At 36.6% G+C, this 25,386-nt stretch overlaps 1 pseudogene; it reads left to right on the top strand.

Moving 5' to 3' along the window:
• Window positions 1-1,293: 1,293 nt before the first annotated feature.
• Window positions 1,294-2,579, top strand: LOC120608591 (dual specificity protein phosphatase 12-like; annotated as a pseudogene).
• The last annotated feature ends 22,807 nt before the right edge of the window (window positions 2,580-25,386 follow it).

Here is a 25,386-nt window from a genome sequence, read left to right as displayed (position 1 = left end):
CAAAAACAGGAAAAAGAAATGGAGGAAAGAAAGAAAGGAGGAAGTCAGTTTAAGAACGTTTCTGGTGAAACAGTAAAATTGCTACTTTTACTAAATCACAGCCCTGGAGGACACATGTTTTTAATCGTCAAAGTAACAAAATGAAGAGTACATATGAGCCCATGAGCACATATGAGAGTGCGATGTTTGTCTCAAGGCAAAGAGGCTGTGCAGCTGTTTGACTCAAGAGCTGGATTAGTCACTGCTTTCAGGTAACATCATTTATACTAGAGCGAACTACTGGCCAACGAACAGTAGTTACTGAGACTTGGACCCTTGGCAGGCATTTCTCTGAAAAACAAGTAAGGTTACCATTTCTGAGAAAACTGACAGTAATTTTTGCCAATAATATTTGTGCTCTCGGGCAAAAATTAGAATTATGGAAAAACTCGTATCTGCCATTGTAAACTTGAAACCTTCCCAAACTTCTTTGGTGAGATTGGTAGTGATATTAATTGATGTTGAATAATGAAATATGTCAGCATTCGGAAGATCTGCATTATTCAAGGAACCAATATTTTCCAAATGACCATTGCATATTGTTACAAAATCATGCATGGGTAAAAGATCTATTCAAAGTTCAAAATAGACCGATGGATTTTGATGTAGCAGAATAAAAGTTCATCGATGTGGTTTAAGATTCCACGCTGCTACAAATTTTTAAGCATCTACTTTTTGAGTTTCAGTGTAATGTTGATGATGAATATCCACAATTATGTGATAAGGATATTAAAATACTCCTCCCTTTTCCAACTACATATCTGAATAAGGCCAATTTTCTACATATATTTCAACCAGAACATATCACAACAGATTGATTACAGAGAATATTTAAAAATACAGCTGTCTTTCATTAAGTCACAAATAAAAGGGATTCGCAAAGATGTAAAATAATGTGACTTTTCTCACTTTTTTTTTTTTTATGTTTGTTTGGGATTAACAGAGATGTCCTGAAAGCAAGAGGTTTGAGAATCTTTGATGGAGGAGGTTCAGGAGACTTCCAAAACACCCACAGCCTCCCCAGGCAGCTGCAGTCTCCTGGGTGCCAACATGTTGGAGGCTGGGGGCTGCAAGTGTTAGGTCTGCCACCAGAGATGCTGCAGGTGTAGACTGTGTTTATCTGGGCTGAGCTGTGGCCTTTACAGAGCCCGACCACCTGAGGCCATGCTGATGGTAGACTTGAAGGAGCCCAGTGTCCAGGTCAAGGGCCTGGGCTGGACTAGCCCTAGACAAACCTGCTGAGCAACCTGGTCCATGCGTGGCCTTACTCGGCCAGGCCCCAGGACTGCGCAGTGGTCCATGCGTGGCCTTACTCGGCCCAGGCCCCAGGACTGCGCAGTGCACCATCATGCAGGAGTCAGTCGAAGTGTGGCTATACTGTGACTATAGTGTGACTGCTTTTATGATGCAGACTGACCAACTAACATTTGAAAAAGCCTACAGAATCCTCCAGACTATCAAACCAGAGGCTAAGATGAATGAGGGGTTTGAGTGGCAACTGAAATTATACCAGGCTGTGGGATATGATGTAGATCCCTCTAATGTAATTTACAAGCAGTATCCTTTACAAAAGGTTACAGAGAAGTTCTTGCTCTCTCTCTCTACTTTTTTTTTCTTGTTATATTTTAGTTTGTGAAATTTTGATTTAGCTGTCTTCAAGTTGATTTTTCCCCAGCTGTGCCAAGAGTGCAGATGCTCTTCAATTTATGATGAGTTTTCGTCCCAATAAACCCATCATAAGTTGAAAATATTGGAAGTCAAAATGCATTTAATATACCTTACCTACCGAACGTCATAGCTTAGCCTAGCCAGTTTCTATTGAATGTGTATTGCTTTTATATCATCATTAAGTCAAAAAATTGTAAGTCAAACCATCGTGACTTAAGGACCACCTGTACTTGACCAACTGTACATTAATAAACCTGCAGAAGTCTTCTTTTTCTTACCATGATTATGATTATTTTTAATATTTTTATTTGATTCTTTCTTGTACTTTCTATATGTCAGCTGAAATTCTTGCATTTGATTATACATGTTAGCTCCGTTTTCTACTAGATCCTTTAACATATTAACCAGAATTATTTTAAATCCTCTATGTGAAAGTTTTATGTATCCAGAATTGCAGAACTTACCTTGAGAACTCTGTGTTGACCCAACCACCATTTCACAAAGATTGAAAGATGAAGTTGTCTACAAATGTAGAAAGTGCAGACAATCTTTATTTCGCAGTTCTAGTATTTTGGATTATAATGAAGGAAGTGGTCCTATAGCCTTTGCCCACAAAAGAATGGCACCATCGCTCATGCCCATCACAGGGAGTCAGGTTCAGTGCACACCGAATTTCATTGAACTTGTACAGTAGGTGGAGTTCGCCTTGTTGGGCGTGATGGATGGTCAATGCCAAGTTGGGTCCTTTCGATTGGTATGGCGAACAGTGCTCTTGTGGTAGATGGACAACACCTGCTTTTCAAATACATAAGAAGAGAGTGGAGGAAATGAAAATGCTGCCAGCTTGGAGATCACAAACAAGAAAAATATGAACTCGTGACATTGGAAAGAAACTTATCGATGATATGTGCTACCTTTGCTTCTTGTCATTCATGGCAGAGTATCTAGTTTTTAGACCACCAACATTTCATTTGAAATGTAAGGATAAAATCACTTGATGTGACTTGGGAACTGTGTTTAAGCAAGATAGTTTATATGGAAATCAAACCTTTTTGATTATGTAAAATATATTTTATTTGATATTAAAATCTTCTAAAACCTAGATACTTTCTTCGTTTCCTACATTTTAAAGAGTTCTGATTTTTGGAATGTTAGTTACGTGATCTTAAGGTCTGGATGGACAAAAGTATGTACAAAAATTGGAAACTTTAATGTTTAAACACACATTCTTTTATTTCTAGAAATGTAAAGCAGGTTTGTTTGGACATATTTTGACATTTATTTCTCTTTCTCTCTTTTAAGAGACATTAGTAAATCTAGATTATGTCTGGATTTAATTATGTCTGGATTTTTTTGGAAATGCAAAAGGAAAGGCCATTAGGAAAACACTGACTAAAATGTGGTTTTCCTGTTACTGTTCAGGAATCCCAGTTATCTGAATTTTTAGAAAAGCATGTTTAAGATACCTTTTGAAGTAATCCACGGAAAGAAAAATATTAACGTCAGGTGTGTTTTTGATGATAAAGAAAATGTGGAGTAACTACATATCAAAAACACAAACAAAAACAAAAACAAAATGCCCTCCAGATTTCACTAATTATAGTAACAGCTTTCCACTACTTCTCCTGAGGACTAGTTCGAAGTGACCTGTTATTTAATGCTTTATTTAAGCCCCTTCACGCACCAAAGCTTAAGCCATAGAGGAAACTTAAAACAGTATTAGGCAGAAGCCTCTTAACTGTGGTAGCTTTTGAATCCACGGCCTATGCATCCCTCCTTTTCCTTCTCTTGTCAGGGGGCTCCACCTGTTTTCCCGAATAATGTTTTTAAATGTTTTGGATGCATTTACAAAACTCATACGAGCCCACTCGTTGCTCTTGTATTTGTGTATCCACACAGATATGTCCCTAAGTGGGAAATTTTAGAGAATTGGAGAGATAATCTTTCTTGGAAACTTGGTTTCTAGAAGAAATAAAGCACAACCCAGAGGCATTAACATGGGAAAGGAATGTTTTGAATTGAAATGTTTTTCATTGATCATTTCTGAAGGCTTTCTATGCAGGGATGGCAAGAGAAGATTGAGGAGTAAAGATGCCTGTGTTTTAATTCCAGCAAGAGCCACTATAAATCAAGGGACATCGGAAGGTCATTTTCCTGGCCTGCCCCTTAGTGTCCTCAACTGTAAAACAAAGGGGTTGCACCAAATAATCTTTCGGTCTCTATCCAGCATTGACATCCTTTGCCCTGAATCTGAACCTAAGACTTCTAGTTTCTGTGTGTATAAATGGATTATTCTGGCTAATGAGGTGTTCCAAGATAACCTGAACACCTGAAAAATTTCATCTCAATGATTCATTTTTAAAGACCAAACATTAAAAACATGAGGTCTCTGTAACTTAAAAAAAAAGGGGGGAGACTTTTTTCAGTTAAATGAGGAAAGAAGACACTCTCTACTGAGGACCAGCTGTTTGGCAAGATTTCAAATACTTCCTAGTTCCAATGGGTTGGAAATGCCACAACAACATTCGTCCTGGTGTCATTTTTTAAGTTCCAGTCCCAGCAGCAATCAAGAAGTGCAAGGGAGTGTGGCAACAATGAAAACGAGAAATTAATCAATCTCTCTCCAACTGTACTGAATGGAGGAACAGTACCACCAAAGCTATTGCAGGATTATATGGAGGAATATACTCTCTGTTCTATTTTTTATATCTATTTTATTAAAACAGCAATGGAAATTGAGTTTCTTAAAAAAATAAAAATATACCATTCCTTGGAGCTTAAATAATTTTTGTTTTTTGTCCAAATAATTTGAAACGAAATCCATGTCTACATTCATCTTCTGTGTAAACAATGAATCAATCTTTCTTTTTTTTTTTTATTGAATGTTCCTTCCCCTTTAGCCACAATAATGGTTTCTGCACAGTTGCTCAGATCAACCAGCCTATTGATTTGATTTGGTCATTGAAATGGTCTCCAAATTAGGTAATTTTATTATAACTTTCATCATATGAATAAAAGTCATACTCACAGAGTGTTTCCTAAAAATATGGTCCATGTTCTTTCACATCAAAATCATCAGTAGTGCTTGTTTTACATGTAGATCCTAAGGTCCTAATTCTAAATCAGAATCTCTGAGGACGGGGATTCACGAATCCCATTAACAAATTCCCCACGTGATTCTTCTGAAGGTCACCAAAGTCCCAACTGCCAAGCCAATGCCATCTTTGCAGTTCTCATCCTACTGAAGCTTACTGCAACATTTCATGCTGTGGACTACTTTCTTCCTGGAACTCTCCCAGATTTCAGGGATGCTGAAATTTCCTCCTCCCTCCAACTCCTTTTGTGCCTTCCCTTTTCATCACTCCTTTCCTTCCTTAGGTTCTCAAAATGTAATTGACAGTCCAAATGTGATTATATCCAAAAGGGAAAGGGAACTGCCTTTCCTCACATCAGGGCACTGTTAAGAAAGAAAAGGAGGAGAAGTGCAGGACAGGTAAAAACAAATGTTGCCCACTGCATGTCTGCACTTGTCGAGATCCTTGCAATCAAGGACAGTTTCTCATTTATATCTAAATCCTCAAACTTTCATGTAAACTTAGGAGGTTTCCATTAATCACTGGTGAATTAATGAATGAATAAATTGAATAAATATATGCACAACTCTAATTTGGGGTTCATAAGCATAACTTCACTATTGAAATAGCTTCTCAGTCTTGGTTCTTTCTTATCCATCCTCAGAACAATCTTTAAAAACCCAGATATCAATCAACTTTAATCTTCTGATTATAAACGTTAAATGGCTCCAGATAAAAATTCATGCCATTCTAATTCAAGTGTCTCTTTCATGTATTCCTGGTCTATCTTTTCGCCATCAGCTCTTAACACTTCATACAATCCTTTATATTATAGCCAAATGTCACCATTCTTCCTTCTATAAATACTTTCCACTTTCTTGCTTCTACGCATTTGCCTATGTTAATTCCTCAAACAAATAATTTCTTCAAATTAATCTTTGATGAAAAAACAATCTGATTGATGTTATTGATTTTCGCAAGTTTATTTTAGATGCTGCCCTCTACAATTAACGGTTATTTATTGAGTTCCTTCTAAGTGGAAGTCACTGAGTTTGATATTGCAAACAAGAACAAAAACTTGTCCTTTGCCCTCTGTGACCTGAGTTTAGGAATTACTTCATTAGGCAAATCTCCCCCTTTAGATTTCATCTCAAAGTATTGTTCCTCTGTGGTTAAACTGCAACTTTGTATGTTACATTTCCATCACCTTCACATTTATAGAAAAACTGTTATTTTAGTTTATCCTCATGCTAATTTTTTTTCTTTCCTGTGATTGTTTTCGTGTTTTTCTTTGGACTTCCTTTAGTTCTGTCACATGTCTTGCTGCATGCATTGAAATTACATACAGTATTCTAGCTGCAGCCACATCATGATTTTGTACACAAAATAATAATAGTCTGTGCATTCTGGCCTCCATTCTGATCATGTCCAGGTAATTGCTGGTCTTTTGGCAGCAACAGCAGCACATGGAACAGATATTTAAGGGGATGAATATAAGGGTTTTAGCATTCCTATTCTGGATTGTTATTGGTAGTGAACCCGTCATCATACAAATATTATCTGTATCTATTTTTCCTCCAAATGCATTTCCTACATAAGGTCACACTGAACCTCGTGGGCTAGATATCTGCCCAGTCTCACAGGCTGTAATTTACTCGTGTTGGCTTGGCATATTACTACATGGAAAGGTTTAGTTCCACCTGCAAACTTCATTGTGTATCATTTTCAAAATAATTCCTTAAAAATTAATGTAAGATACACTACAGTATCGATATCCTGGAGGTTTTTTCTGTTATTGCTACATATGGAAAAAAGCATCTCTTTTACTTTACCTTTTGTGCCTTGAATTTTACCAGTACCTTAAAAATATTACTGAAGCCTTGTCCCTTGTCCATTCCATGCTTAATAAATTCTAAAAAATTCTTTAGAAAATTGACAAAATTGTCATGATCTTTTATAAAAATGTATCCATTCCCTTTCCATGTTCATAATATTTACTAAGCTCTTCAAACAACTCCAGTAGTAGATAAATGAGATATAATTTTCTCTTTTAGAATCACAATAGGTAATGTTTATTTTGTGTTCAGTATGCCTTCCTAATACCATAGAATCTTCTAGCTACCTAAGGTGAACTTTACACAGGCTACTCTGTCTAGCACAGTGCCTGGGGCATGGCATGCTAAAAGAGATTAGTCATCTTTTTTTTCCTCTCTGAAACTCAAGTTATAACGGGTGACTTTAGTGCCTGGATAGACAGAACACTCAAGACTGGGAAAAAATTATTGAGGGAAGAAAGTCCTAGTTCCCCACTTGTACTAATGGGTCATTTCTCTATTTTCTCATTTGTAAACCAGATGTTCACAATCAGTTGTCTCAAAGGCTTCTTTTAGCATGTTTTTTCAAGGATTCTAAAACCTATGTGGGCCCACAGTTTCATTCACTATTTATCTTTCAAAACATTTGCTAGTCTGAGATCTTTATCTGCTTCATCAATTAATACTGTAACATCCCATACATTTGTTATAAGTTCATTGTGTGCCTCTACCTTTCTGCAGAAAAATATAAATTGAAGCATGGCTATCTTTTTTGAGCAAAAACCAAGGTGAACAAATACCCCTTCTCTTAATTTCTGAATACATTTTTCTATTTTTGCTCTTTTTTTCTCTTTTAATATTTTTGTTTCTATTTTTCTTATGTGTTTTTGTTCTCTCTGTCTCTCTGTCTCTGTCTCTGTCTCTGTCTCTCTCTCTTTCTTTCCTTTCAATTGGATCCTTGAATGGTCTCAAATAGCCTCTCGTGGCTTTCTACTTTTTAGATCTATACTCACAGAATTTTAGAATTAGGAAGACATTTTAGAGACATATGTTACAATAGAAAGAGCATCACATTTTTTATTCCTAAATCTTACATTGTGAGACTTTGTAATACTACTTAACTTCTCAGAATCTCCATCTGTAAAAGGAAGATTATAATAAAAATACCAAACACTTTTCCGAAGAGGACACAGCAGTGGTATAAAGCATACTGCAAACATTCCTGTCCAAATGCTGGTTATTATTATTATACAGTTCTTTAGTCTTCTCATTGGTTTGGTGGTCCCTTGGAAACTGGTTGTCATATTCATTTTTAAATTTGAGTGTGCACAAGACACGTTGCATTTTTAAAAGAATGGCCAGAACAAGCTTTCCTATATCCACATGGACTGTCATTCCCTTTTAAAAGCACAATGCCTGTGCTCTAACAAAGGCCTCTTTCCTATGATAGCCATTTGCCAGGGGTTTTGTCTGAGTGCCTGTTCAAGCAGAACATGTGATTTACTGTTGGTTGTGAAGGTGAAAGAGATTTTGACAAGTGGAGAAATGGAGAAAGTCTGAGCTTTGTTCATTAACATGCAATCTTCTTTGTATGTATGTAAGGGGTGGGAGACAAAGTAGGGAGGGTTAGACATATGAGTTCTAAACTTGAAGCCTAATTTGATTATGGAAACAGATCTGTGTCTGGCAGAAACACATGGCACTCCAGTCCTCGGCCATCAGTGTTTGTGAAGCAGGCTTCATTTAATTGGTGAATCATCTGTCTTGCATTGTCCTCCACCAGCATTATCTGTGAGGCAGCTGCCCACCTTGGCTAATTTAAATATGATTGAGCAGGATAACCTCCTGTCCCTCCTGCCAGGACATTCATGGTACCAAATTAATGTTGATTGGCATTCCCACCCAGCCAACATTGATTCATAGATAAGATTCTGTTACTGATCTATGCCAGGAGGAGTTAAATGAGGATATCTTCATTGCCTGTTTTTCACTGGAGAGGATTTTGCCCATTATTCGTTTGCTAATTTTCTTTATTTGTCTGCAAGATCTGTTGTGTGAACAGCTGTCATGCATGCAGGTGGGGAACTCCTGAAAGTATCCTGGGCAAATTCTCATGATTTCAGGCCACTTTCCTGGTTTATCTTTTTCTTTTCAAAAGGGGCAACTAACCCTCTGGGTGACTGGGAAAATGATCTTTCCCCCTTTTGCGAAGTCTAATGGAAATATCATCCATTCAATTCAGTAAACATGCTTTTAGGGATCACCTTTGATGTGTAAGGCATTGTGCTAGGTGCTGTGGGCCACACACTGTGCCCTTAGGAACCAGTAGGCTAGATGTGTCAACAGATAACCAACTGCACTTGGAAATAATCAAGAGCTTGAGCAAGATTTTAGTGACCTTTGTATCTAAACCTTCAGCTAGTTTCGTAACTTAGATTCCAATCTTTAATTTGCTCCTTTCTTCCCTCTCTTTTCTGCAAGTTTCTTTAAAGGTTATTCCAGTTTTTCTTCCCTTGATAACTTTTTCGGCTATTGTTTTTAAAACTTAAATGTAGAAAAGTGCAGATGATTCTGTGCCACTCATGTGCTTACCATTTAAATAAAATATTTTTCTCAGTTGATTAAGGAATTCATTTTAAAAAGAAAATGTTATGATAAAATTGAAATTCTCTGAGTCTCTTTTGTGTCCTGGTGCCCTCCCTTTCTCTACGGAAGTCAACACGATTATGAATGTGGTATGTAGGGACCACATCCATGTTTTTACCTTAACTGCATGTGCATTTGTCAATAAAAATATATAGTATACTGTATTTTTTAATTTGCAAAAATTATACTGTAAACATCCTTCTGTAATTTGCTTTTTCTGTCTATGTTTCGATTGCCCAATCTGTATCATTACACTTAGTTCTATTTTATCTCTTTAATTGCTATGTAAAATGTCATGAACCACTTTATCCTTTCTTTGCCTAATGGATAATTGATTTTTCCTACTTTTCTGTTTTGTTTTTGCTATATGAAATGAACGTTGCTTCACTGAATATTTTTGAAGACCTCTTCTTTTGCACATGAGGGAGAATTTCTCTAGGGTATATATTTAGAAACAGAATTGCCAGGTCATATGTTATACACACATACAATTTTTACTATATATTGTCAAATTGCTCTTCAAAATAGTTATGCCAATTTGCATTCTCACCAGCCCAGTTCGAGAGTTCTCGTTTTTCCTCTTTCCTGCTAAAACTTGGCACTATATGACTTGCCAGTCTGATGAGGTTAAAGAGTATCGCATTGTTACTTGCATTCTCCTGAGTAAAGTTTTTCTTGAGGTTTAACATTCTTTCATGTTTACTGTCACTTTGGGTTTCACCTTCGGTGAATTGTCTTTTTGTGTCTTTCTTTTGTTTTCTATTTGCATTTTCTAAATTGATTTTTGAGAGTTCCTTTGGATATTAATAATGTGCCTGTTACATATGCTGCAAATCTCTTCTCCCAGTTTATGTACATCTTAATTTTGCTTATAGTGTCTTTTGTTCAACAGAAACATTTTATTTTAAGGATTTCTGTTTTTGTTGTCGTAGTTAAGAAATGCTTTTATATTTCAGGATTTCATTATTTCCTTCTACATTGTAGTCTACCTGTTTAATTTTTCCCCCCACATTTAGATCTTTAAAACTTTTGAAGTTTATTTTTGACTTTGGTCGAGGTAGAAATCTAATTTTATTTCATTTTTATATGAAAAGACAATTGTTTCACACCATTTTTATTGCAATTTTCAATACAATACCTTCTCCAATTATATATGAAGGTCTTGGTTATGTTTAGATCTCTTTCTGGAATCCTAATTCTATTGCATTCACTGTTTTCCCATCACTATGCCTATACCATATAATCTTAATTTCTATAACTTTATCAAAATCTTTGATATTTTTTAGAATAAATTCATAATTATGATTTTAGCTTTATGGGTATTCTGATTTTTTTTTTATAATTAAAAAATTATGACAGTTTTTTTTCCTGCTGTAACTCTGCTTCAGAATCTTGGTCCTCAAATGGTCACACAGCTGTGACTCTTCTTTATTTCTGTATGAATCTTCTGCATTCTTGCTCACATCCTTTCCATCTGTCAAAATAGTCTATGTCTTCAAAATTTTTGCCAGAATCTAAATCTGTATCTCAGTGTCTTGGATTTTGCTCACCAAATCCCTGTGCTATTTCTCCCAAGATATCTAGAGACAACCATGGAAATTAGACTTGAATTTCCAGGGCAAACGTGTTCTCTAAGCTTTCAACATGTGACTTGCTTCAATAATATTACCTCATACAAGGCCAAAATCAAAATCGGGCAAAGAAATAGTAAATATCCTGAGAGATGTTGATGTTAAGTTGAAAATAAGAAGTTAAAGCTCTATGAGGAGTCACGGGAAGGCGGAATTATATCTGGTGGGGCAATCAAAGAAAAATGCAAGGGTATGATGATATTTTCGCTGAAACTTTGAACATAGGCAAGATTTTCACAGGAAGAAATGAAAAACCAAATTCCTGGTCAACAAACAAACAAACAAACCATGATTAAAGCTGTGGTAATAGGATGTAAAAATGGAACTCTGTCAAGTTCGGCTGAAGACCAAAGAGAGGTTCTAGATCACCTATGTAGAATTTACATAAAAGCTGACCAAAAATTTTTCTCTCTCATTCTCTCTCTCATTCTCCCTTTCTCACTCTCTGTCTCTCTGTCTCTCTGTCTCTCTGTCTCTCTGTCTCTCTCTCTCTCTCTCTCTCTCACACACACACACACACACACACACAATATTTTCAAGAAAAAAAATTATTACCTGTTCCTTCATTCTGTAAAAGAGATTGGGGAGTTTGGGAGAAATTGAAAGGACTTATGTGGAGAGAGAATTTGTTGAAGTGCTCACGCCCTCCACAATGAAGTAGGTGTGGAGAGCACCTATTCCTTACCTCAAGACAAGTGAAAACTTCAAAGAAAATCTATTAATCATGTCTTTTTATTTTCTGTATTTTGATTCTTTGACATTCAGCTGACACTGAAGAGACTGTCCCTCTAGAGCTAGCCTATTCCTAGGGATAGAAAACAACTCACCTGGCAACATGCCTTTCATATGCAAACCAATCAATCCAGAACTTATTCTTTCAACCACCTTCTTCATCAGGCTCTCACATCCCAGGCCACTAATCACCCCAGTGTAAGGTACCAGCAGCTAGGGACTGCCCCTACACCCCAGGGCCCACTTAAATGATCAAAACTAGGTAGTCCTAAGCCTGCTTGTTCTGCCTGGCCCATTCCTTCCAGCAGAAACTACAATAAAATTTCCTGCACATTTTCCCCCACACTCCCACTGTCTCTAGACTGACCCTGGTGCTTCCCTGTGTGGCACAACATGGCATGCTGTGCCTCCTGTTTTTAACAATCTGTGAGTATAACAAATTTCTTCCTTCATAAGTCATTTCTTAATGACTTCATTAAAACAAATCCTGCGTACCCTTAAGACAGAAGACAATTTGGAAGCTTGATATGGCTGTGAGTTTAAGGGTAAGAGGCTAGATGAGGCAGCCTGTGGTAGCTGCCTATTGCTAGATGCTAAGATGGAATCAAAATTGCAAAATACTTACTGGGAGAACCGCTGTGAATGATAAAGGAAGAGGAAGCAAGAGTAGGCAGGGAGAACCTTCCACCACAATAAAGGTCTAACACCTGCGAGAGGGCAGAGAGAAGGAAGAATTAAGTAAAAAGAGCTTCAGCCTGCTCCTTAGTTCTGACTCAGCTGGATTGAGCTGAAGTTGTCCTTTGGAAGAATCCTGCATCAGGCAGTACTGGGTGCTCAGTCATCATGTAGGAGCAGCCCAGGAGAGTGTAGCCTGGGATAAATGCCTTGATTGATCCAAAGTTGCAACTGATCTAAACTGCTGTGTTCTCCACAGCAGTTTTCTTTTAAGGCAGATGTGAATGGGACACCTCTATGGTCATCACAGCCAGCTCAAATTGTGTGTTGCTCATGAATTAGACATGGCTGCGTAAGTGATATGTGGTTCTGCCTTGGAGACGCTTAGAGGTGCATTGAGATCTCTGCAGAATGTGTACCTTTGGATGCTCAAGGGCTGAGGGAGGAATGATAATTGACCAACAGAAGAAGTTGCATTTAACTGTGTCAAAGGGAGTATAGGTGAGAGAGTTTAAGTCTTATAGTGGGGAAGAAATATATTAAAAACTTTCACGGAATACCCCACAGAAGAAATAATTAGTAAATAAATATATATATATTTGCCAAGGCCAGAAAGCACCAATGCTACCTTTCTATAGTACAGTAAGATTTTTCTTATTTCCTTATTGTTCTTTCCTCTACTACTCCTGATCCTGGAGAGCTCATAAGCCTTAGTTAGCATCTTGGAGAAGGAGAGACAGAAATATAAGGCAGAGAAACAAGGAAAAACTATTAGTGAATCACGTCACTTTCACTCTGTAGACTTTTCACTTGCAGTAGATTCAAAACACATATAGCATTCTTCAGAGAGGAGTCTTGAAATTTAAAAATTTCTCCATCTAGTTTATTTTCAATGATATTTTAGTCACCAGTGATGTCTTAACCTTTGTGATAGATCAGAGCTTTATGTATCTTTGCTGCTCTTTGGCTGGCCCTCCCATTAATCCAGTTATGTCTGATCTCAGGTCTTGACTCTCTAGACGGCGCTATCCTTTCCTTATCTTTAGTCCCCTTTTGTATTTTCTTACCCAATTTATATTCTATTTTCCATCTCTTCGTCCAGTCTTTTGACAGATCAGTTCGGCTTCCCACCATCAATATATCACACATGTGCTTTGGAGTATCATGGGAGGAAATCGTAAAACCATGCAGATATTGCCAGTATAAATTTATGTCCTTTGCCATCAATGGTCCTTAAGTGTTTCCCAGCAGATACCCTGTTTTCTTATTATGATTTTTTTTCCTCTACAATTCTCAAATATTTGAACACCACCTCTCCTTTCATCTCATTCTCAGAGACTCTCTTCCCAACTCATGCAAATAAATAAATAAATAAATAAATAAATAAATAAATAAATAAAGCCATCAGCTTTTATGCCACAAAATTTACCACTTGCCTCTGGATTATCGCAATAACCTCCTAACTACTTCCAGTTTTGTCACATTCCAATCCATTTTCCACACTGCAGCCAATCCAATTATTTTACTCCCTTGCCTGAAATCCTTCAAATTCTTAGGATGAAGCATAAACCACCTAACGGGTGGGCACTCCTTTGCAAGACCAGCTCCAGCTTATTTCTATCAATCTCATTTCTTCTCACACCCCTATGAAAAACTGACATTCCTGCCACATGGAGCTTAATTTCCTAAGCTGCATAGCCCTCTCTGGTCTCCAGACCTTCCTTCACATTTTTATGTCAACCTAAAACAGTTTTCTCGCTCCCTACTTAAGTGGCCAATTGTTACTTATCTTTTATGACTCAGCTTAGATGCAATTTCCTCTCAAAACCTTTTTTGATTCCCCAAACCTATATCCAATGTCCTTTCTATATGGTCTATAATACTCTGCACACCCATATCATAAGATATATTGTAGTGTGTTATAATTGCCTCATCTGTTTTTCATGCTCTAAAAGGGCAGGAATCATTTCTCTCTTATTTAAAAATTTATTCCTTGATCTAAGCAGAGTCCCTAACATGTAGAAGTCACTCAATAAATGGCTGCTGAGTGAATACATATGAATAGTCACTCAAAAATTCTTTTGTTACTTGAGAGGAATCCAAAAGCATGATGACAAACTTTATAATAGCCCACAATTAGGCTATGGTTTCCTCGAAGAAAACAAGTGACTTGGAAACGTATCAGCATAATCTGAACAATCTGGTCACAATCTGACCATCACATTTATACATGTGATGAAAGTCATAAGCTCAGGCCGAACTGCTGTGCTTATAAACATCCACCAAACCAGCAGATAATTTTGTACCTTATACCATAAAAAAAACCTACTGCTGCAGTCGGCTGATGTTCACAATTAATATCTTGTAATAACCTAAATGCCTTTATTTCTATGTGGACCTCTATGATAAAACTGCTAATAAACCTCTTTCTCAACATGAATAACAATTACATTTCCTCTGGTAAAAGACATGCCAGTGTCTTTCCCTTCATAAATGAGAGTTAGAGTCAGTGAAGGCCACAACTCTTTATCTCTACAACTCTATTGCAGTAAAATGGTCATACAGAATTCTAGCAGCATGCCATACATTATTTTCTCTTTGAAAATTAGCATCTTTAGTGCCACAATGAATACTAATTTATAGACTTCTTAAATATCCTCTTATAACATTTTTTAAACATAAGATAGCTAATATCTCCGAGTTAAAACATATTAGAATAACATTACCCAAAGCAGCCACCATAGAATAGTAGCTTCCCAGCTGAAAGATGTCTTTTCCTGCTGGGCTGAAAGCGAATACAGCATTAGAAAAGCCCTTGCTTTTGACTTTAATAGGTGGTAACTACAACCAAGCAGGGCTAATTGAGTGAGAGAGCTGCAATATAAATCATTTTAATCCTGAACATCTTCTCATACTGTGAAGACAGCTAGTTGGTTGGTTTAGGGATTTTAACCTTTCAATTTATTCCAGATTTGAATTGTTTAGTGATGTTAGGTTTAATAGTCAGAGAGAAAAATAGTTCACTCAAGGGTGAGTCATGCTTCAGGAAGTTAGACAGGGCGCCCCGGTGGTCTTTGTACGCTGTGCTCCTGGGGACAGAAAACTCTTGCAGCATCGTTATGTGAGCTGGAGGCTTTTGGAATAAAAATATGGAAACAGAAAGAGGCAGAGCCCCTTCAGATATTGTGACCGTTACCTCCTCTTGAATCCTGACATTAGAAAAAACAAAGACAATCCTGAATCCATGCCCTGATGCTGAGCAGGGTTACACAGCAACGGGGCCCAGGCTATCTGTTTAATAACAACAATAACAACAAACTCAGGTGACTCTGAATAGCTCTTTGAATAGCTCTTAACTGTTTTCTAAGCACTCTCTGGGACATTTAACTTGGTCTCTGCTACAAGCTCTTCTCCCACTCCATATTTTAAGGGTTGAAAGAGAGAGAGAGAAGAAAAAAAGCCATTATTTTTCCTGTTTTACAGATAGAAAACTGAGGCTTACATGGGTGTAATGGTTTGCCCAAGATTACACAATTAATTAATGGGAAAGTTAATGCTGGAACTCAAATATTTTACTCCTGGTTCAATTCTGATTTTAAATACTTCTTTAGCTGCAGTATACTCCATTGTGAATGTATTGCAAAATCTCACAATTTTGATTGTACATTCTTCCTATTGCCCAACTACATTCTTCAATCTTAAGAAGTTGAAGACTACTTTACTCTTAGTCTATTCTCAGTGAAAAAAAAAAGACAAAGAAAAATAATCATACTGGTTATCTTGGTTTATTTCTCTCTAGAATAAATGGCCATATTTAATGAATGTTTGCTGATAAAGTATAGGGTGAAATGATAACAAATAACAATATAAGATTAATATTGGGGAAACGGAAAGAGAATGAAACATTTGAATCAAAACCTGAAAGTACAGAAAAATATAGAAATAAGCTTCAGAGAATACCAGATCTGTTTTCAGTAGAAAGAAACAGAAATGCATTTACTCTGACAGAGTGCTTGAAGATACAAGGGCCCATGAGGGTAGAAACCTTTTTCCTTATAAGGGCTGATCTCCCTCCTAGATAGACAGCAATGCAGGCCTTGTCCTCCTTAATCTTCCTTAAAAGTGAACTTGGGGTAGAACAGGACTTGGGTTTTGTAAGACACTAGTGGTGGAAAGCTGTTACACAAGCAGGAAACATTGATAAAGAAGGTTGGTTCTTCGTGTCTACACAAAGGTTATGTTTCCTAAGTCCACTGGGTACTAGGACTTAGCCTTAAACATGAAAATGGAAGTGAGTACCTAATGTGGGAGAGCATAAGGTGAGAATGAAAACGACAGAGTACCGGTGGGCCAGCAAATAAACACTGATGTCACCTACAGTGGTAACAGAGGACAAGAGGAAGCGGAAACACAGTGAGTCTGTCACTGGAAACCTCAAGAAATAAGGAATGACAATATAAAGAAAGAGGAGCAAGTGGTGAACTCTCATGGCCTGAAATTCAAAAAAGGAAGAGGATTTTTTTTTTTTTTTAAGTGTTGGACCCTATTAAAAGAAATTGAAGAAGATACAAAGAAATGGAAAAATATTCTGTGTTCTTGGATTGGAAGAATCTGCATAATTAATATGACCTTATTACCTAAAGCATTATACAGATTTAATGCAATTCCCATCAAAATCCCATTGGCATTTTTTTAAAGAAATAGAACAAAAACTCAGATTTGTATGGAAACACAAAAGACCTCAATCTCCAAAGCCATCTTGAGAGAAAGAACAAGGCTGGAGGGAGGCACCACTTATCCTGACTTCGAATTGTACTGCAAAGTGACAATAATCAAAACAACATTGTATTGGTAGAAAAACAGACACACAGACAAGTGGAATAGAGTCAAGAGTCCAGAAATAAACCCATGTTTATATGAGTAAACAATTTTTTACAAAAGAGCCAAAAACATATAGTGGAGAAAGGAAAGCCTCTTCAATAAATGATGCTGGGAAAACTAGAAAGCCAACTGCAAAAGAATGAAACTAGACTGTTGTCTACCAGCGCACACCAAAATTAACTCAAAATGGATTAAGAATCTGAATATAAGACCTGAAACAAAAAATTGCGTGGAAGAAAACATAGGAACTAAACTCGTGGTCCTCAGACTTAAAGAAGATTTTATGAATTTGACTTCAAAGGCAAGAGTAATAAAAGCAAAAATAAATGAATGGGACTACATCAAACTAAAAAGCTTCTGCACAGAAAAAGAAACCATCAACAAGGTAAAGAGACAACCATTTGAATGGGAAAATATATTTGCAAACAATGACTCCTTTAAAGGCCTAATATCCAAAATATACAAGGAACTCATACAACTCAATAACAACAAAAAAAACAAACAATACAATTAAAAAAAAAAATGGGCAGAGGACCTGAACAGACACTTCTTCCAAGAAGACAGACAAATGGCCAGCAAATATATGAAAAGATACTCAACATTGCTAACTATTAGGGAAATGCAAATCGAAACCACAATGAGATACCATCTCACACCTGTTAAAATAGCTGTTATCAACAGGACAAGTAATAACAAGTGTTGGAGAGGATGCGGAGAAAAAGGAATCCTCATACACTGCTGGTGGGACTGCAAATTGGTACAGCCACTATGAAAACCAGTATGGAAGTTCCTCAAAACACTAAGAATTGGTCTGCCATATGATCCAGCAATCCCTCTACTGGGTATTTACTCTAAAGACTTGAAAACCCATATCCAAAAAGATATTTGCAGACCAGTGTTCATAGCAGCATTATTCACAGTGGCCAGAACATGGAAGGAACCAAAGTTTCCTACAATAGATGATTGGATAAAGAAGGTGTGCTACATATATACAATGGAATTACTCAGCCACAAGAAAAAAATGAAACACTGCCATTTGCGACAACCTGGATGGACCTTGAGATAATCAGGTTAAGTGAAATAAGCTAGTCAGAAAAAATCGAAAACCACATGATATCACTCATATGTGGGATATAAGCCTAAAAACAACAAATGAACAGGACAAACATACAGAGACTCATGGACATGGACAATAGACTAGTGGTTACCAGAGGGGAAGGGGAAGGGAGGAGGGGGATGAAAGGGGTCAAATATGTGGTGACAGAAAGAAATCTAACTATGGGCGGTGAACATACGATGCAATATATATATGCCTTACTGTTGAATTGTAGATGTGAAACTTACTGGATTTCGTTAACCAATGTCACCATAATAAAAATATAAATGAATGAATGAATGAATGAATGAACGAGTGTATGTTTAAAAGTATTGGAGCCAAGAGCACACTTATCCCTTCTCAATACATGGAATGTGCGAGAACAGATTGTCCTTGAGAGAGCGTGGACATCTTTCAGCTTGGCAAGATGAAGAAACCAAAGAAGAGGTGGGAGATGTAGAAAAGACAATTAACAAAGTCCATATGTTTCATGCGGCACACTAAAAATTGTGGGAGGGCAGGGAGAGAGAGGAGGTCGGTCACACATGGATGTAGAGTAATATGGTTTATGGTTTGGAGGGATGGTAAATGGATGATAGATAGGGGTTGAAGTGATGTATCATTTTGATGATGGCTTGCAGTCGCTGTATTCAACACTAATTGCACATTAAATTTGCCCATATAGCTTTTCGACAGCAACAATAATGTTTAGAATTTATCCTGAACAATTAATTTTGAATTTCATGGTGGGGAATTTCTAATATTTAATATTAAATATTTTAAGAAATATTTCTTAAAAATGTAAGAAAAGTAATATTTATTAAAAATTGTAAGATAAATCCCAGGAAAGCTGAGAATCAGTGTTTTGGAAGAAGACAGGTGAGCAGCTGGAAGTGTAGAGACTTGTCAGGCTGTTACGTGCATTTGTCTTTGGTCTGTTGGAGCAGGCCTGAGAATGAGTGTGAATGGCCATTTAAAATCACTGACTTCTGTTTCTCCAGTGGTCCATGGGAGGGCGGGAAGGGAAGGAGATGGAGACTGAGGACTATCCAGTGTGAAAGAGTACACAGGGTTAGTGTGAGAAGGGAAATATGCCATATCACTGCTTTACCACGAAGAAAAGAATAGTGGAGATACTATATTAAGTTATCAGTGATATATTATTTTATTTTATTTTTTAAACTAATTTTGAAATCATTTTATTTTTAAAAAGTTAAGAAAATATTACATCAGTAAAATTACAAGATGCAAAATCAACTTTCAGAAATCAGTTGTACTTATATACATTATGGATGAAATCTCCGAAAAAGAAATAAACTATTCACAATAGCATCAAATAATAAAATACTTAGCCATAACTTTAACCAAAGAAGTGAAATATCTGTACATTGAAAACTGTAAGACTTTGCTGAAAGAAATCAAAGAAGACACAAACAAATGGAAAGACATCTTGTGTCCATGGGTTGGGAGAATTAATATTGTTTAAAGGTGCATACTATATGAAACTAGCTATCAATTCAGAACAATTCTCATCAAATACTAATGGCATTCTTCACAGAAATCAAAAAGAGTACAACCAGTTTGGGCTCTCCCTAGCCATATCTGGAAAACTTAGCAACAACAGCAACAAAAGAACAATGGTAATAAATTATATCTCGTAGAATAAAATGTGAATTTATGAGTTCACACTAAAACGAATGAGTAAAAAAAGGAAGGAAAGAAGAAAGAAGGAATCGAAGCTCTTTCTCATAGTAAATTCTAATAATAAAAATAAAAGAAAAATAGAATTTGGCAATCACCATAGTAAAATGTTTTAGGCAACAATCATCAATAGAGCCTAAAATTCAAAGGCAAAACTATCATGATATAGGAAATTTACGTAGTTTCAATGTATCTCTCCACACGATACTAAATACAGGTGGAAAAATACCAAGAGGACAGAAACCTGGCAATAACAATTACTGCTATTGTGAACTTTGGTTACCAAAGTAACCAAAGTAACCAAAGTTCACAATAGTAGTAATAATGTATTTTCTTTAAATTGAGAAATAATTTACATGTAATAAATTTCACTTCTTTCAGTGTATAATTCTTCATTTTTACAATTTCTAGCATTTTTTATTTCTTTGTGTAGATTGAAGTTTCTGTCTGATATATTTCTTTTGCCTGAAGGAATTCGCTTAACATTTTTTGTAGTACAGGTCAACTGGTAATTTATTTTCTCAATTTTGTTTCCCTGATAAACTCTTATTTCTTTCAGTTTTGAAAGATATTTTCGCTAGCTATAGAATCCTGTGTGACAGTCCCTCTCCTACACACAGCATTTTAAAGATGTCACTTGAATTGCATAATTTCTGATAAGTCTGCTGTAATTCTTATCTTTGTCCTTCTGTATGCATACATCTTTTCCCCCTATCTGACTGTTTTAAAAGATCTGTGATTCGATGTCTGTCATTATATTTGGAAAATTCTCAGAACTGTCTTTTGAGATAGTTCTTCTATCTTCTGATTTTTTTTCCTTCTGGGATCCCAATTACATCTATATCAGACATTAGATATTATCTCACAACCTTTAAATGTTCTCTCTCTCTCCACATTTTTTTTCTAGTAATGCTTTAGTTTGTGAAAGTTTGATTTAGCTGTCTTCAAGTTAATGATTCCCCTCCACCAGCTGTACCAAGAGTACAGATGCTTCTCAACTTACAATAAGGTTATGTCCCAATAAACCCATCATAAGTTGAAAATATCATAAGTCAAAATTCATTTAATACACCTAACCTACTGAACATTATAGCTTAGCCTAGCCAGTTTCTACTGAATGTGTATTGTTTTTGCACCACCATTAAGTCAAAAAATTGTAAGTCAACCCATTGTGATTCAAGGACCACCTGTACTAGAAACCATTCTTACCATGATTTTTATTTGATTCTTTCTTGTAGTTTCTATATGTCAGCTGAAATGCTTGCATTTGATTATACATGTTGTCCCCCTTTCCTTCTAGATCCTTTAACATATTAACCGGAATTGTTTTAAATCTTTTATAAGACAGTGTTTTATCAGTTGAGTCAAATCTGTATGTGGTTCCGTTGATTGCTGTGAATCTTAAGAGTATTGTGTATTTGGGTGTGTGTGTGTGTGTGTGTGTGTGTGTGTGCGCGCGCGCGCGCGCGCGTGCGCACACACATGTGTTTTATAAATTTTAATTAAAAGCCAAACATTTATATAAAACCATTTAGATTCAAATAAATAGCATTTCTGCCTGGAAATGAGCATACTCTTCTGCTAGACTTTGAGTGTGGTGAGTTGAGTCAAGGTAGTCAAGTATGGAGCTAGTCAAGGTTTGAGTTTCATTGTGAAAGTTACCTTCAGTGAAACACCGATTTCAAATTCATCTAGCATTACCTTCTGCTTAGATGAAGTCTACGCTTACACGTGGGGTCTTGGTTACTGACAGAGTTTTTCAATTTTCTTCATCACCTTTTGCTTTAGGTTTTCCCTGTGAATCTGCACCTCGGAGAGGTTCTTATTCCACGCTCTTGCCCCTCTGAGTAGTAAGTGGCTACTACTTGTCGCTGCTTACCAGCCCGATAGTGGAGGACAAAAGGACTTTCTCTGTGTTTTTGGTTCGGCCTACTCCTGCGCAAACTCAGAATTCCCGGGTCTTATGGATGGGCTTCCTAAGTGATCTTTCCCTACCCCCTGGTGTTAGATCTGGGCCTAGCTAGAATGGTTTCCTACCTTCCCCATAGAGGTATAGGGCTTTTTCTATTTTCTTCCCTTAGACACAAATAGCTATTCTCCTGTGCTCTGGAGTAGATAGGTTTACTACCCTCTCCTAGTGGCTTAAGGGTTTTGTTCCATAGAGAGAAGATCTAGACAGGGCTCTGTGTTATTTCTGCAGCAATGGCTACTCTCCTCCCGCAAGCCTGCAACACAAGAGGTTTTTCTAGGGTCTGATACCTTGCCCCTAATCTTTCTAATGAATCTCCAGTGAAGTTTATAAAGAAGGCTCTTCAAATGATTGCAAGCTGCCCCTGTGTCTGTGGCTTTATATTAGAAACTTTATATTTAGCAAATTGTTAAAAATTTTAGCTGACATTTTGTTGTGTGCATGGTAGCATCAAATCTCTTCTATGCTCTGTTCTAAGCAAGCTAGTGCTTACTTCCTGTATCTGCTAAGAGATGTATGCTTTTTCTATATTTTGAATTTGTTGGTTGCCCTGCAACCTGAGCTCTCAGATGTATTCAAAAAAAGTTGTAATTGTTGTAGGTAATTCATCTTTTTCTTGTTTTTAAGTTGAGAGCAACGTTCTTTCCAGCTTTCTCCATCCTAAGCGGAAGCTCGATATTCTATTGTATTCTTTTTAACAAAGCTGTGTCCATACTAAAAATCACTGATGTTGGGAATCACAACCGGTATAAAAATTAGGTGACATATGCTCACTGAGTTTTAGAATACCATCAGTAGGTATGTTATGGGGACTGAAAAGAGAAAATAAATGCTAGAACTTTTGATAACAGCATGTTAGATTTTTTAGCATTCTCTTTAAAGTAGCATATGGTCAACTTAGGTAAATGTTGCATGGACACTTGGAGAGTAGTGTGGTTTATAGTCATTAAGATCCTTTTTAATTTTTTTGTTATGTTACTTAAAACTTGTGTCTATTCTCAGAGTTGCCATATTTCTTATTTTATCCTCCTAATTTTAATAGTTATGTACAAAAAAACCTACCTTTTCTTAAGGCAAAATAAGGAATTCAGGACAATTTACTTCCTTCAACTCACCATTGTACAATTTTTCTGGCATAATAAAAAGTTGTAAAACTCTACATTATTTTTTTTTACACAATACTCTTTCCAGATAGCTTTTACTTTAACACTTACTTTTGTTACAATTAAATAAATATTTCATTTACCTTCATTGTACTTGCAATCCTTTTACCTTCTACCTTCTTTCTTGGGTTCCTACATTTGATTCATATTATTTGTCAGCTGGGTTATGTGTTCGAACAACTTTTTCAGGAAGGATACATGAGTGTAATATTTTTTGAGCTCTTACATATATGAGAATATATTTTTGCTGCCACAACTCATAAACTCCTCTTTCATCTCCAGCCATTTTGCATTGCTAGGAGTTGAAGACTTCCAAACAGTTCCAGAAACAATGTAAGTACTGATGAGAGAAGGGACTTTGAGAGAAGCAGTATCTTTATGCATCTCAGAAGTCAGTTCCCTTACAGGAGGAGAGAGACTATCGGGCTGTTTGACTGTAGCTTGGACTCCATATATTGAATGTAGAGGTAAATGCATGAATGGCTAGAAACTTGCTCTCATTTCTTTTTGGTGGGTTGTTTTTATTTCACGTGTCTGAATAGTTTTTCCTATTTTGCCCAAACACACTAGAGTCAGGAATATTTCCTCCAAGAAATTCACATTAATTTGAATGGTATCATTGAATGATTTCATTGGTTTCTGGTGATCTGTGTTCTGCCTTTTCATTGGTATTTCAATAAGAGGGTAAAAGGAAATAAATCAGGTATGGAAATCTGACCATTTTTGCAATGTTTATGGTTATTCCTTCATGAAGCAAACATACATTTATGGAGTAACTTATTAAAGTCCACATTACATTTCTAAAAGTTTTTTTAACTGTATTTAGACATTTTCAACAGTAAAATAATTACTTACTGAGAAACAATATTTTAGGGTAGATTCTCATATGTGGAATTTCTAGGCCAAAGTGTTTAGTTATTTAATGTGCCTTCATATACAAGGCTGAATTTTTTTCTCAAATGAAAATCTCACCAGCAGATAGTTATGAGTGAAGCTTCTGCCTAGGACATCAGAAATTACTCTAATCACTATGGACCTGGCTACCAAGAGGGAACTGATTCCTAAGAACTGGTCAAGCAAAGAAACTCCTGTCCTATGGTCAACGTGCTAGAACTGGGGAGAGGCTGGAACACAGCCCCTGGTCAGAGGCATGAGAAAAAAATTCAATGAGAGTCAAACCAGAGGTGAAATTGTGATGTACTGGAGAAGCAAAGAAGAGAAGATGAATAAGTTAAACTGCTAGGGAGGGAGAGTAAGATGGGCTAAAGAGGAAAAGGGGAATGGAGAGTTCAAATTAGATGCTGAAGTCACAGGGACAAAGTACAGATGATTCCAGTACAGTTTTCCAATGGAACAAAAACAGGAAAACAGGTCAGCATGCCCAGGGACACAGGTTCATAACTTTCTGCTGAGGACTTTTGAGAAATTCATCCAGGACCTTCAGCTAATCCTTTCCACTCTTAAAAACCCCTTGTAATTTCTGACAACAAAAGCCATGGCACTTTTTTGGGTGTCCTCACTAACTCAGCACAGTGTTGGAATGATAGCGAGTACTTGGTAAACACTTCTTATATGCTCATGGAAACTCAATTCCTATATTTGTTAATAGAGTTGTTTCCATGCTCAGTGCAGAGGAGGGGACTCATTAAAATCCAGATCAGATTCTAAGTGCCAAAGGAAAAGGAGGAACGTTCAAAACCCGGCATAGACAAAGGTGAAGTAGATCCAGGCTAGGTGTCCAAGCCCTTGAAGAGAGAAACCTCAGAACACAAAGAACAGCTCTGGGGCTGGGTGAGAAGCTTCATCTTTATATTAATATGTGATTAGATGCTAAGAAAACTCATGGTTTTAAAAACATTCTTGACTTCAATATCTGCAGTGTCTCTGAATTATTTGGTGGCTTAATTTGCAGCAGGAAAATTGAGTGGTGAACATTTTTCAGTAGCAGTTGCTGAAGTTTTTTCAAAAAAAATTTTTTTAAGTCCACAAAATAGTAACTGAATAGCTCATTATTTCCTTTAAAAAGGCTAGACGCCGCGGGTTGTTCCCACCGTTGCTGTTCCTTATGTGGTATTGGCTTCATACAGTTCATTTCTGAGTGCTTGGGTTGCTTTGGCAGTCAAAAATCTCTGACTTTGAATCTCTATCTGTGCCTGAAAAAACACCCACAACTATCCAAACTAATCTAGGGGCTTTCAGAGATTCAAATAACCAAGTAATAACAAGTTCCTTAAAATTGTATTCTACTGTCCCATTTTCAAATAATTTCACATGTAAGATTTCATTTAAAAATGTAA

This window comes from Pteropus medius, unplaced genomic scaffold, assembly GCF_902729225.1.
Source record: "Pteropus medius unplaced genomic scaffold, Ma_sr-lr_union100, whole genome shotgun sequence".
Lineage (NCBI taxonomy): Eukaryota > Metazoa > Chordata > Mammalia > Chiroptera > Pteropodidae > Pteropus > Pteropus medius.
Note: the sequence above shows the minus strand (reverse complement) of the source record. Positions and strands in the feature narration are given on the sequence as shown.